This window comes from Sturnira hondurensis, unplaced genomic scaffold, assembly GCF_014824575.4.
Source record: "Sturnira hondurensis isolate 20B ecotype Veracruz unplaced genomic scaffold, ASM1482457v3 Scaffold0012541, whole genome shotgun sequence".
In the NCBI taxonomy this organism is placed as follows: Eukaryota; Metazoa; Chordata; class Mammalia; order Chiroptera; family Phyllostomidae; genus Sturnira; species Sturnira hondurensis.
In genome coordinates, this window is record NW_028085172.1 from 1,873,116 (window position 1) to 1,888,070 (window position 14,955).

General features: G+C 40.2%; 1 protein-coding gene across 1 annotated transcript in view; it reads left to right on the forward strand.

Annotated features, from left to right (window-relative positions):
* The window catches only part of CNTNAP5 (contactin associated protein family member 5), a 519,494-nt gene that overhangs the window by 372,796 nt on the left and 131,743 nt on the right, over positions 1 to 14,955 (forward strand). The gene's annotated exons all lie outside the window — the stretch shown is intronic.

Sequence of the window (14,955 nt, forward strand, 5' to 3'; positions counted from 1 at the left end):
CTTTATTTCTGCTTCTGCTGCTTTATTGTTGGCATACAAAAATGCCTTTGATTTCTGGATATTGGCTTTGTATGCCGCTGTTTTGCCAAATTCATTTATTAGTTCCAGCAGTTTTTTGGTAGAGGCTACCAGGATTTTCCATGTACACTATCATGTCATCTTCAAACAATGACAGTTTTTTTTCCTCCTTTCTGATTTGGATGCCTTTTATTTCATTTTCTTGTCTGATTGTTGTGGCTAGAACTTCTAATACTATATTGAATAGAAGTGGCGAAAGTGGGCAACCTTGTCTTGTTCCTGATCTTAGTGGAATAGCTTTTAGTTTTTGCCCATTGAGTATGATGTTTGCTGTAGGTCTTTCATATATGGCCTTTATTATGTTGAGGAATGCTCCCTCTATTCCCATTTTTCTGAGTACCTTTATCATGAATGGGCGTTGAACCTTATCAAAAGCTTTTTTCCCATCTATTGTTATGACCATGTGGTTTTTGTCTTTGCTTTTGTTTATGTGGTGTATTACATTTATTGATTTGTGCATATTGAACCATCTTTGCATCCCTGGGATGAATCCCACTTGGTCGTGGTGTATGATCTTTTTGATGTATTGTTGGATGCGATTTGCTAATATTTTACTGAGGATTTTAGCGTCTATGTTCAGCAGCGATATTGGCCTGTAATTTTCTTTCTCTGTTGTGTCTCTATCTGGCTTTGGAATTAGGGTGATGCTGTCTTCATAAAAAGAGTTGGGGAGTTTTCCCTCCTTTTGGATTTTTTCGAATAGTCTGTGAAGAATAGGGGTTAGCTTTTCCTTAAAAGCTTTGTAGAATTCTCCTGTGAAACCATATGGTTCAGGGCTTTTGTGTGAGGGGAGTTTTTATATTACTTTTTCAATTTCATTTGCTGTTATTGTCCTGTTCAGGTTTTCTGTTTCTCTTTCATTGAGTTTTGGAAGATTATATTTTTCTAGAAATTTGTCCATTTCACCAAATTTGTCCATTTAGGTTTTCAAATTTTTTGGCATGCAGTTCTGCATAGTAATTTCTTATAATCCTTTCTATTCCTGTGGTATCAGTTGTAATCTCTCCTCTTTCATTTCTGATTGTGTTTATTTGGGCCCTCTCTCTTTTTTCTTGATGAGCCTACTTAAAGGTTTGTCTATTTGGTTTATCTTTTCAAAAAACCAACTCCTGGATTCATTGATCCTTAGAATTGTGCTTTTAGTCTCTATGGCATTTAATTCTGCTCTAATCTTGGTTATGTCCTTCCTTCTACTTGCTCTGGGCTGTCCTTGTTGTTGTTCCTCGAGTTCTTAGAGGTGTCAGGTTAGGTTGTTTGTTTGAAATGTTTCTATCTTCTTTAGGTAAGCCTGTATTGCTATGAACTTCCCTCTCAGGACTGCCTTCACTGTGTCCCATAAGTTTCAGGTTGTTGTGAGTTCATTTTCATTTGTTTCCAGCAACTTTTTAATTTCTTCCCTAATTTCAATCTTGACCCATTCGTTGTTTAATAGCATACCATTTAGTCTCCATGCTTTTGGGTGTTTAGGGTTTTTTCATTGGGGTTGATTTCCAATTTCAGTCCCTTGTGATCAGAGAAAATGCTTGGTATGATTTCTATTTTCCTGAATTTATATTGAGACTCGTTTTGTGTCCTATCATGTGATCTATCTTTCAAAATATTCCATGTGCATTTGAAAAGAAAGTGTATTTAGCTTCTTTGGGATGAAGAGCTCTATATATATCAATTAGGTCCATTTTGTTTAGGGTGTCATTTAATGCTGCAATATCTTTGTTGATATTTTTCTTGAAAGATTTGTCCATTTTAGACAGTGGGGTGTTAAAATCCCCTACTATAATTGTGTTCCTGTCAATATCTTTCTTGAGATCCTCCAGAATTTTCTTTGTATATTTGGGTACTCCTATGTTGGGTGCATATATATTTACTATGTTAATGTCTTCTTGGTGGATTCGTCCCTTGAGTATTATGAAGTGACCTTCTGGGTCTCTCTTTATGGCCCTTTTTTTGAAGTCTATTTTGTCTGATATGAGGATTGCTACCCCGGCTTTTTTTTTCTTGTCCATTTGCTTGGAAAATTTGTTTCCAGCCTTTCAGTTTTAGTCTGTGGTGGTCTTTTGACATGAGGTGGGTCTCTTGTAGGAAGCATATGTGTGGGTCATGCTTTCTTATCCATTCATCTAGTCTATGTGTTTTAATTGGTGTATTTAATCCATTTACGTTGAAGGTTATTATTGAAAGATACTTCTTCATTGCCATTTGTGTATCTGTGTTCTTCTCTATCTCTCTCTTTTCCTTCCTTTCCTAAAGCAGCCCTTTTAGTAATTCTTGTAGAGCTGGTTTGGTGGGGGCGTATTCTTTTAGACTTCTTTTGTCTTGGAAGCTGATTATTTGGCCTTCTATCTCGATTGAGAGCCTTGCTTGTTAAAGGTGTCTTGATTGTAGGCCTCTGTTTCTCATTACTTGGAATATTTCCTGCCATTCTCTTCTTGCTTGAAATGTTTCCATTGAGAAGTCAGTAGCCAACCTTACTTGGACCCCCTTGTATGTTACTTCCTTTTTCTCCCTTGGTGCCTTTAGGATTCTCTCTTTGTCTTGGAGGTTTGCCATTTTAATGATGATGTGTCTTGCAGTAGGACTCTTTGGGTTCCACCTGTTTGGGACTCTCTGCGATTCCTGAATCTGTGTGACTTTATCTCTCCTCAACTTAGGTAAATTTTCTGTTATTACTCTTTCAAGTAGGTTTTCTATACCTTGTTTTTCTTCCTCTCCTTCTGGTATTCCTATTATTCTGATATCATTACGTTTCATGTTGTCTTGCGTTTCTCTTAAATTCTTCTATTTTTTTCTGATTCTCTTTTCCATTATTTGGTCTGTCTGGGATATTCTTTCTATCCTGTCTTCTATTTCAGTTATGCGATCGTCCGCCATATCAATTCTATTCTTCATGCCTTCTACTGTGTTTTTCAGTTCACAAATTGTATTCTTCATTTCCTCTTGGCCTTTACTGATGGTGTCTATTTTCTTTTTCATGTTGGTGTAGTTTGCAGAGAGTTCACTGTAGCTCCCCTGTAGTTTCTGGTAGCTCGTTGTAAGCTCTTTGAATTTCCTGATAACCAGTGCTTTGAATTTAATATCTGATTGTTGGCTTGCCTCTATTTCATCTAGCATTGTTTCTGAGACTTCCTCCTCTTCTTTCATTTGGGGATTGTTTCTTTGTCTTCCCATTGTTTGTGATGCTCTTCTTCTTGGCTTCAGCTTCTTAAAGTGATCTGTTCTGGTTTCCTGGGTTTATGGTGTGAACTTCTGTGGTAGGATGCATGTGAGATTCAGTGGTGCAATCTCCTGCAGGTATCTTGGTGTCCTGCACTTCCACCTACTCCTCTTGTTGGTTTCCAGCTGGTCAAACCTTTTCTTCTGGTCTGCCTACCTGCAGCAGCCTGAGGGGCTATTAGTGTGGCCTTTCTCTCCTCTTGGTGAACTTATCTGCTCTCGCCAATGCTCTCCCAAGATCCACAATGGTGCCGCTCTCCTGTGCCCCACTGAGAGCATGTTTTTCCCCAGGCTTCCCATCTCTGGCCTGGCGTGACAGCATGCACTCCCAGCCAGGCTTTCCTGGTCTCTCAGGCTTCGGCTTGGACCTTTGCCAGTGCTGTGGCTGCACACACTGGGCAACTCACAACTCTTCCAAGCCTGCAGCCACAGCCTGACTCCCGGTGCTTCTCAGTATGCACCCGGCTATGTAGGGATGAATCTGGTGACTGGCTTTCTTTCAGGGGCCCTGGCAGTAGCCCGCAGCTCCCTGAGGCTGTGTGAGCACCAGCTCGAGTCCCCCGCTATCAGGAATGCTCACCACCGGTAATGTGCACCACCGGGAATGCACGCTACTGGGAATGCCTGGGGACTCCTAGACCTCCAAGCCGGTAAGCACAACCGGACTCCCGGTGCTTCTCAGTCTGCGCCCAGCTGGGTAGGGAGAGAGCTGGTGACTGGTGCTTTTCCAGGGACACTGCCAGTGTCCCGAAGCTCCCCGAGACTGTGGGAGTGCCGGCTCAGGCTACTGGGAATGCCGGGCAGCTCAGTTCCCCAAACTGGCAACCACAGCCTGACTCCACGCGTTATCAAGGCTCTCCAGTTTGCTTCCCAATGCCCACTCCTCTCTCTACCACTACAGGCAAACCGATCTCTCTGGGTGTTTTCCAATCTGCACCCTGCTGGTTTGAGAGGGTGCCGGTGACTAGTTCTCTCCCAGGGAGAGAACAACTTTTTGTTGTTGCCCTCCCTCGGCTCTCAGAGATCAAGGCAGCCCTGCCAGGGCCCTGGCGCTGCCCGGCAAAGGGCCTCCAGCCTCTGCGCTGTTCCCTCGTACCTTGTTGATCTGCGGTCATCTCCTCTCCTCAACCTCTGGTCATTCAGTGTCCGCTATACTTTCTGGGGTCCTGCTTTCCTATATGCTGAGTACCTGTTGGGTGTTCGCTGTGCTCCTCTGCAGAGCAGCCCGGTTTTTCTCCAGCGCATGAAGGGAAGTGCAATCCTTTGTCCTATTCCGCCGCCATCTTCTCCTCTCAATCTCTTTTCTATACCTACCTATTTAAACATGTTTATTTTATCTTATTTATGTGTACACATTTGTATTCTGTTCTTTTTATTTGGTATTATATTATTTAAAATTTTTATGTTTGCCATAAACATTGTTATGAGTGATGGGAAAATAGTATGTCATATGGACATACCATAATATGCCAGATTACTTATTTAATTTTAGACCCAGCTTTTTATTATTTATAAGTAATGTGCTTATTATATGAATCTTAGTCCAATTTTAAATTATTTATTGAAAATATACTTTTTTAAATTTTTTATTTTTATTCAATTCTAGTTCAGGTAGTTTTTGGTCTTGTATTCCCAGCCCTGCCCCCCCCAGTGCTTCCCACCTCCCTCCCATTTCCGCCCCCATCTTAGTTACTGTCCATGTGTCCTTTATACTTGTTCATGTGAGTCCATCCTCTTTCCCCTATGATTCTCTCCAAAAATATACTTTTAATACTGAAAGTGAAGTATCAAAAATAATTATTAATATTTCAAGATTTTTATTTATATTTTTATACAGTTTTGCACACTATTTGGTACAAAAATCAAAGTGTGTTTAGACTAGATTTATAGCTTTATTCTGTGCCTTAAAAATAAAAGTTTATCAGTTCAATTTAGTTTATTTTTTATTCCTTTCCACTACCCACCTCCTAAGTAACTCCCCTGGATTTCGCTTCTAGGTAAAAGGAACTGCCTTTTGCAAAAGCTAAAAACTAGGACACAAGTGTTCATCTTTGATGCATAGGTTAATAAGCACAAAATAGTCAGAAACAGGCACACGCAGGCAGGAGGTGCAGGAACAGGGAGTTAGTAGGCCAGGACAAGGCAAAGCCAAGAGTGAGCCTCTAAAGGCCAAAGTTAGCATGTGGCTCTCATTGGGTCTCTTTTCTCCTGGTGCCTATGGGCAGCCAGCACATTGGCGGCCAGAGGAGAGGGCCATGTGAGGAACCTCCCAATAGCCTGTCCTTCTCTGACCATAAGCGGGGTGATCCCTCCAATTAAAAATGTTTCCCTCTTAGGTGTCCCTCAAGTGAAAATTCAAGAATAAATATCTCTGTCCTGGGAGGTCTCCTTTGGCAGGAAAAATAAAGTGTACCTGTTTAGATTAATGCTAAGCATCTAGTCTACCTCAAATTTCAAAAATGCTTCATTTGTCTTCTAATCCTTTATTTCAATCCTGTTCCCAAACCCACTCCTTCCTACTTATCCTCTCATTCACAAACCAAAAAGGTCCTTCATGAACTCCTGTCCCAGCAAAACTGAATTCCCTCTCATGGCACTTAATTACAGTTATGGTGACATGGTCCATGTTCCCCATCCTGATGCAATGCAAGCTCCAGGGAGGCAAGAGCTGAGCCTGGCTGTGTCCTGGGCTGTGTCCTTGCCAGCAGGATCAAACCTGGCCCCTATGAGCTGCTTACTATATATCTGTTGAATAAGTTATCTCAAAAATGAAGGAGCCTATCTCCCCACTAGCATAAAAAAGAGGTTTTATTTGGTCCCCTACTCTCCCTGAGTTTGTGAACTGGGAAGATAGCTTCAGCTCAGAGGGCAACTTTTCCCTTACATTTACTGACAGTATACTAGTCATTCCTGGTAGTTTTCAGATAAATCAAATTAGAAGTAGTTGTACTCATTTGGAAAATCAAGAACTGGCTTTGAAATATTTCCCCACAAATTATATTGAATCAAGATAATTTCTCCCAGCTTGTAAATATTTGATTGGCTTTGTTCATGACTGAAACTCAGCTTTGTACTGCTAACTTTATTTTTCCACTTACCAGAGTGTTGTGATATCTGGATAATGATTAAAAACAAAACAAACGCTAGCAATAAAAATGATATAACCCTTGGAAATGTCACATTTAGGAAAACCTAAAACTAGTCAAGGCAAACAGAACTTCAAATTGGATCTGCAATATTCCTTTGAGGTCTTAAAATTTGTTTTCTGCTCTGTCATATCTGACATATCCTCTGGACTCAGAACCTAAGGAAGGGATATACCAAGACTTGGCTGGGCAGTATTTGAAGAGTCCCAACAGAAGTACACTAGACACCCATCCTCCACTTCCCTCACCCACCTGTGCTGTCCATTGCTCTAGCTGCTGCCTTAATCCCCAGACTTGATTCAAACTAATTCTACTTTTGGCCAAGGTCTATTCCCAACTTATTCTTAGTATTGTAACAAACTCAAAAATAATCCAGAGGCTTTGATAGAAAAAAAGGAACCATTTATCCAAGGGTACTAGGTTTTGTAAACTGAAAACAAAACTAAGCAATACCCAAGGTATCCCAACGAAGAAAGAAACAATGAGGGTTCTTAAAGTAAAAAGTACATTCTTGAGAAGAATCAGGCCTGCATCCATAGCCTCTGGATTGATCTGAGATGTTAATCCTCTAGATGAATTGTGGTCTGAATAATGGGTGTCAGACTGTCTGGATAATACATGTCAGGTGATCAGCATATGTAAACATTTCCCCCTACTCTGGTAGTTAGGGTGTTACAGGAGGTTTCGTGTATATCCATGTATTGAATCAAGACTGTAAAGTTCAAAGGCTTAAGTTCCCAGGCTAGTTAAGAGAAGACTAAGATAGTTTCCTCAAGCTTAAATCTATTTGATTTTAGTAATTTGGCATCTTGACTGTTGTGACTTCATTTTATTTCTTAACTATTTCCTACCTATCTATGAACTCTAGTCCTTTTACAACAGAGTGTTTTACTCTTTCAATGCCCCATTTTTGTTTTCTTTTTCTATGGGGCTTACCAGGCAGTATGATTCTTGGGTGCCTGGGTGCTAGAGATCCCAGGCCTCAGACCTGTCGATGGATTTCTGGTCTATGTTGATGTCAATCCTTACTACCTTCCACCCACACATCAGAGGCATAATAAGGGTTGGGCTTCTCCTGAGAGAATGCTATGTGTGGGATAACTGCTTCTGGCCTAATGGGCATACAAGGAAACACAGCCAGAACAGCAAGTGTAGCAAACCATACATGTCACTGTAGTGAGGCTGTGGCTGGCAAAGCCTAGTACTGATGCAGCTGTTGGGGAGCCAGGCCCATGTCTGAGGCTGCAGTATTCCAACCATATTTTTCTATTGCATATCTGGTGGGCCTTCAATTTTCCTTACATTCCTTTTGTCTATAGCTTCTCTATTTTCAGATTATCATTTAGGCAGAGATGAGTCAACTTCCTGGTGCCTTTCACAAAATAGTTAAGTGGCTTTATTAGTATCACAGGCAATAGGTGCCTTTGGGTTGTGAAACAAATCCAAAGGAATGCACTTGCCAAACCAACACAACTACAAAAAGATGGTGATTCCCATCACTGACTAAAATTTGACTGGAGGAAAATGCCAAGAGATAAAAAATACCTATGAGCGAGTCATCAGTGAAGGCACTGTTGGCCATAACCTGTGTTCTACACAGCCAACACAAGATTGGCAAGTAAGAGGAAATATTAAAAGGGAGTGTATCCCTAACAGAAAGATAAGAGAAAGGTAATGTTTGTGTGAGAAATTCAGACACTGTTAGTTTTTGCTGCTAGGTCTAAAGTTTACCATGTGCATCCACGACCTCAACTGAAACAAGAAAACAAAAATGCTCAATCACAGAACACAAACATATTCATTTTAATGCATTTCTTCTCACTTCTGATAGTCCTTATTTTAATTTAGTCATTTATGACAGTTTTTTCTCTGCTATCTATGGCTTAGCTGAAACACCCTGTGACCAATGAACAAGTGATAAGGGAATCCATGTACAGGAATGTTTGACAAACATGGAGCCCATTAACTCACTGTTTAATACATTTTAATCTGTTCCATCTATCATACACTCATATTTAGACTACGAAGGTGTTTCCAACTTTGTATTTGTAGGCAGAACAACATCTTCTGAAGTTGGTCCCTCTGTACCCAGATAAGGCCTACATATGACAGTTTATCTGATTTACTCAGTAGTCACATGACAAAGACTTCACCAATACCAAGTTCTTTCTGTTCAATGCTCCTTGCCCATCATTCCCCAAGAAACCATGGTAATTATGCTGTAACTGGAAGACATCCTTTTTGTTGAACCCCTCCACCATACAGGAAAGCTTTTAGTTGAGTGGATTTTATTGGATTTCAGTCAGCATTTGACAAACTTCAGATGTGGTGGCAATGTGTCCTGGATACCTTTAGAAGGAAGGTGCTGCATAGAACTTCTGTTCTCTCTTATTGGCACAGCCATTTGACCAGCACCTAGCTAAGTAGTATACATATAATTTATCTCATTTTATCATTTCCAATGAAGTTTTAACTACTGTAGTTCCTGTTAATCTTCAGCACTGACCCAGCATTCTCATTGTGAAATATAGGGTCCTTTCCTGAAAAGGGGAGAGGAGGAAGAATAGACAATGGATTGACAATAGGGTTATACTGTTTTTACTAATTTTGGTTTCTTTTTTTAAAAAAATATGAAACAGTACCATCTTTTGCATACTTACTATTTTGTATCAATACTTACTATTTCTCATCTGATCCTGAATCAGCCATCTATCATTATTTTCCCAACCATAACAGTGGAAAATAAGGATCAGAGAAGATATGGCTTTCCCAGTAAATATTTGTGATAAGAATTCAGTTCTGTCTAAACTGAATAATATCATTTTCTTCTCATAATTCAAAGTCAGATGCTCCACAACTCATTGTAAATGTATTATATTTAAAATCTATACTAGTATTAAAGAATAGATCATTATTACAAGGCATATAAGAAATGTTATATATGTAATGTAACACATATGTGGATATATGAACAAATGGTATGGTAACAAAAAGCAGTAAAAGCCAGTGCAGAGAACAGTTATTTTAGAGATGGAGGAAGTCTGGAAAAGCCTCAGACATAGCCAAGAAGGAAGACCATTCAGCCTTGGAGGGAAGGAGAGTGAGGGAGGGTAAAGAAGCCTGAAAATGTCATTTCTGGTGGAGAGTAAGGGAGAATTATCTTTAGGGAGCAGGTTGGCATAGTTAACTCTAAAAATTGCTGGGATATGTAAGCTTAAGGACTTGTGTTTGCTGTCAGTGTTTCTGCACACTCTGGTGGGGGTGGAGCCAAGTCAGGGTAAAGGAAGCAGCAAGAGTTATCTCTGCTTTTTCTTATTTGAAGTCTATTGTATTACAGAGAGTGGGAGCTGCACCTGAGCTTCCCTCCTCTTAGTCCTGTACAGTATCTTCTATCAATTTTAGCAGCAAAATATTTGTTACTTTTCCCCCTTTGCCATTCTAGACAGAGCTTTCCACAAGCCTTTTGCTGTTCCTGTTGACATGAGTTCAATGACCGCCTGAGGCTGGCCCTGGGATACCCTTTGTGCACACAGTACAGTCTCTGCTCCCCACTGAGGGTGGTATGTGAGTGCTTGTCATGGTCTCTACATCAGTTCCCTCTTTACCTCTCTTAAACCACTTTTGTTGTAGCATAGGATCAACTTTCGGTACCTCAACATGATCTAAAGGAGTACACAATTGTATGTCTTTCTGTCCTTTCCACTTCATCTTGCCTGCTGTTATGCTGGCTGCTGGCTTCTGGACTATAGTCAGCAGGCCTTCTGCCAGACCCTTAAATACACCCCACACCTTTTTGACTCAGGCCTTAGCAATTCTTTCCCTTTCTGCTCAGATAATACAACATTTATCCTCATTCTCCAATTAGCTACTCACTCTTCTGTAAAATCTCTATTCCAATGTTATCTCCTTTAGGCAGCCTTTTGTGACTCTCCAGATTGGGACAGGATTCTTTTGTACATGATTATATATTCTGTCTCCGTACAGCAATTGTTGACATAGGGGTTTTGTGCTGTCCTCTCTAGGGAGGGTGTCCTTGAGGAGGATAAATCAATGAAAAGGATTTGCTTCCTCCACTGACTCAAACATGATGCTTGTGTTTCAGGAGCCTGGTTGTCCTTAAAAAGCCATCAAAGTTTATAAGTTACAGACGGAACAATATTAGCCCTTGTTGGTTTTGGTACAAGACAGTGTTTTTACATAGCGGTGGGCAGTCTCTCTAAGATAATCTATGAGCATATATTTAGGGTTTCAAAATTGCATGCTTCTTCCACAGAAATACTACTCTTATAATCCAATTAGTAATTATGGTCAAAATGAACACTTAATGACTATGCAGTGCAAAGGATCACAATCACATTTATGTATATAACTTAAAAAGTTATATTCTATGCTTAGCACATTGTTTTATAATGCTTGAGAAATCTTGAAATTCCTAATGAATTAAGCACACGGTAGAATGGAGAAAGTCTGGGACTGGAGCAACCTTCTTGGCAGGGGGATGGAATGAAAGTTAAATTAGTAGATTAAAGAGGTATATAAGGTAGAATATATACTGTTTACTCTTTGACACTCTCTGTTTTGACACTATTCTAAAGGAAATTGTCTTCTTGCATAATAAAATTCTTTTCTAAACTGCTGGTGAGTACTCTCTCAAAGACAGACTTAAGAGGAATTCTGAAGTCAAAAATGGCATTATTGAAAATGATTAAATAGTCTATGTTGATTTCAAAAGTAGCACTTTGTCACTTAGCTGATTTTTTTCTCTCTACTGTGATGGATGGGTTGGGTATGGATACTTCTCAGGACTAGAGTGTTTCTGCTTGCAGCCAGCACAGCTAGGAGGGTGTGTGAGCAGGTGTCAGCACAGCAGCTGTTGACTGCAATCACTCACATTCCCATAAGAGTTGGGTCACGTTTGGGACAGAAGGCACTTCCCATCCACCCCCATTTTGCCTCTTCTACTTGCCCTTGGGCTTAGCATTAAAGAACACAATAGGAGTGTGCTCTAAAAACCAAGGGTGGGGAGATCAGAGCACAATATGAAGGGAATGTGGGGGAGAGAGTTTAGGTGCAGGGCCAGCAGTGGAGCAAGGAAACTATCTAAAAATGGAGGATATGCCCCGATGAATTTTAAAGGTTTCCTTCTCCCTGATGAGCAGAGTGTTAATCTTCACACATAGTCTTACTTAGGCAGTGAGAATCCCTGAGGCATTCATTTGGAGTTCTTACCGCCAGGGATATGTGAGTGTCTCATGAGTGTTCCTCAAGAAATTTTGAGTCCGCTTGCCTGCTTCACAAGTACCTGAGGCCCATTAGATATTATAGGAATGGAGTGAGTTGGAGAAAGGGAGCTCCCGTGCTTCTTGTCAGAAGGGGAGAATCTCAGTTCTTCTGGATCCCGAATTTCTTGAGGGCCGCCTTCCGTGGATGTTGATCCAGAAGGCCCTCAGAAAATGTCTAGGTTTGAATTAAACATTGGATTTTAAATCAATAGGCTGCTGAGGTCCAAAATGAGTCTCCCCAGAATGTACCACCCTGACATGCAAATCATTTCAGGCAGAAATCGAGTGAAGGCCAACAAACTCAGGAAGAGTTTTTTGTTTTGTTTTGTTTTGTTTTGCTTTACCTCCCCCTTCCTACTTAAAGAGATTAATATAGAAACACCTGCTTCAGGAAGGGGATTATTATAATCAGTTTAGCATATTCTCTTTGGCATCTATGAATTAAGTATGGTTAGCAGGATGGATCCATGCAAAATCTGTTCACTGGTTTCCTCTCTGCCCCATTGCTTCTGACTTGTCCAGCAAGAATTTGTTTGCCACTTTCTCAGCTACTTATGAATTGCCTATTTCCCTTTTGAAATTCCAAACTTATTCCCCTTTTCTCCTTTGACTGAATGACATGTATAACACATTTTGCCTCACTGTTACTGAAATCTCATGCTAATGTTAACTCCTTGTGCACACTCATTACAAATTTTATTTTCCTCTGCTGATTTGCTATATATCATTTGAATTATTTGACCAACCAGAAGTATTAAATGGGTGAGGGGGAAGTTTCCTTGGTTCCCACAAGGGAGAAGAAGCATTGGTACAATCTCCTACCCTCCTCCCCACAGTCTCTGCACTGCTTTTCAACCGTTTCCCCTTCACACAGCTTAAAACATGGGCTATTTCTCTGCAATAACAAATTTCTTACCAGAGGGGGTGTTACTAATCTCAGGGAAAAAAAGGGGGAAAGAAGTTTAGATATCTCCTGACTTCACTGCAGGAGTATTTGTGATTTTGCTTATTTCAGAAGACAGCCCACCTCAATTAAACTGCCATCAGTAGGAATATGTTCATTCTTGAATGGATATCCACCATAAATCAAACAAAAGCATATTAAAACAACAGTGAATATCACGAGCAAGTTGGAAAATATGTTTAAAGATTTTTATTTATTTATTTTTAGTGAAGGGGAAGGGAAGGTGAAAGTGAGGGAAAGAAACATCAGTGTGTGGTTGCTTCTCATGCTTCTCCACCTGTTGACCTGTCCTGCAACCCAGACATTTGCCACGACTGGAAATCAAACAAGTGACCCTTTGGTTCTCAGGCCCACGCTCAATCCACTGAGTTGCACTAGCCAGGCAAGTTGGTAGATTTTTAAAAATGGTGGTAGCCAGTACAGAGAAGGAAGGTACCAAAGATGGTAGTTAAAACCAATGTCTTCCAAACCAAGGTTTTTCTCCCATTGTCACTGCTGAGGAGGCATAATGCTTTTATTAAATTACTCACCTTTTCTAAGCTCAGTCTGTACACTCTTTAAACAGGTGCAGTGTTATTATGAGGAACACATGGGATCTGTAGCTAAGTGTTTGGCCTCCTGCAGTCTCAGTGGGCAGCATAAACTCAGTTTTTTGTGGCTGTTGTTTTGTTTTGTTTTTGATTGATAGTAGGAGCTTTATACTTTGGAACATTAATTACTTTCTGGGGATCTAACCTACAGAGAAGAAAACATCTAAGCAACTAAAGCAAATGATTAAAGCAAGAGTATGTTCATAGCAGCCTGCTTGATGAGTGAATCATTAGAAGTATACTATTGGTAGAAGTTTGTTTGGCAATGACTGCATGTTTTCAGAAATCCAAGGCAATCATACATAAACATGGTTGGGGTCAGGGAGATTTTTCCAGACTATGAGGTATTTGTGGTTTAACAATTAACCTGCTCTGAGCTATACTTAGTATCTACCCCACTACCTGGCCACCTTAGTGGGAAGTTGGATTCAGGGAGCTAGTCAAGACAGGTACTATCCTTTCTAACTACCTGACTTTTCTGGCATAAGTTGCATTGGCTAAGTGTTAAGTCTCATGAAAAGGCAGCTATTCAGACCTTGGGAGGGAAGATTTACATGGAACTCGATATGTCTATGACAATCCAGATGAGAATATTATGTTCTACCTGCCTGAATAAGTTTGCTGCATTGTTGTAGATTAGTTTGGTGTCTAATACTGATGAATTATAGGAATAGAAAACAGCATGTGGTTGGCTATGGGGTATGAGATAAAAATTGCAAGTAGTTTTCATAATGTAACATCTACTCATGATTTATAAGGCATCACCTGCATTCTCCTCATTCATTAAATAGAAATGACTCTAGCGCATGGCTTAGTTGGGCACATACACACAGTTCTTTACCCGTAACTCCCTGTAGTAGAAGCTTATTCTAGTCATCCTCAAATAAACTTGGACCAAATTTTCCTTACTTGTGCCAAGGACAATCTTCTTCCTCTTCCTTCTGGTTCTAGTCTATGTACAACTAATATTCCCCACCTCAAGTCCTTCCATCCACCTTCTGCTCCCCATGCTTTTGAAAACACTCTAAATGAATTAAAACTCTTGCTCAAATCTCTTCACAGCTTCTAAGTTTGACTGATAAAATTAACAAGCATAAAAGGGCTTTTAAATTCTCCCTCATAGTCCCTGAGCCTCCCTGCTCCACTTAATGTTCAGCGATGTTACATTCCCTGTAATCCCCAGGAATGTCATTTTGCTAATTTCTCTAAACCTTTTGAACCCCCATGTACATTTTGATGAAAAGGTTGGCTGGCACACTTCTATCTCTCCTTCCCAACTTGGTTGCAGGAAAAACTCCCCTCCCTTGTGAAACATTGCTTGTATAGTTATGTCTTCTACTATCTCTCCTGGGAGCTGGTGTCTGTGTCTCTTCTTAGCACATTCCACATTGTAACAAAGTATTTTCATGTGTATCTCTTTAGAAGTTACACCAGTGCTTGGCACACAGTTGGTTTGCAATGCATATTTATTCAATAAATTGATTTGATTATTTTTATATCTGGTTCTTTAAAAAATAATGATGCTTTGCAGCCCCTGATTCCTCCCAGGTCTTTGATGGCTGTCTTTGCAGGTAGCACTGTGATCCTTGACAGAGGAATGGAACACAATCTTGCAGGTGTATATAAATAAAACTGACACATTTTTTCCTTTAAAATATTGCAGCTGAATGTGGAATGATCATGAA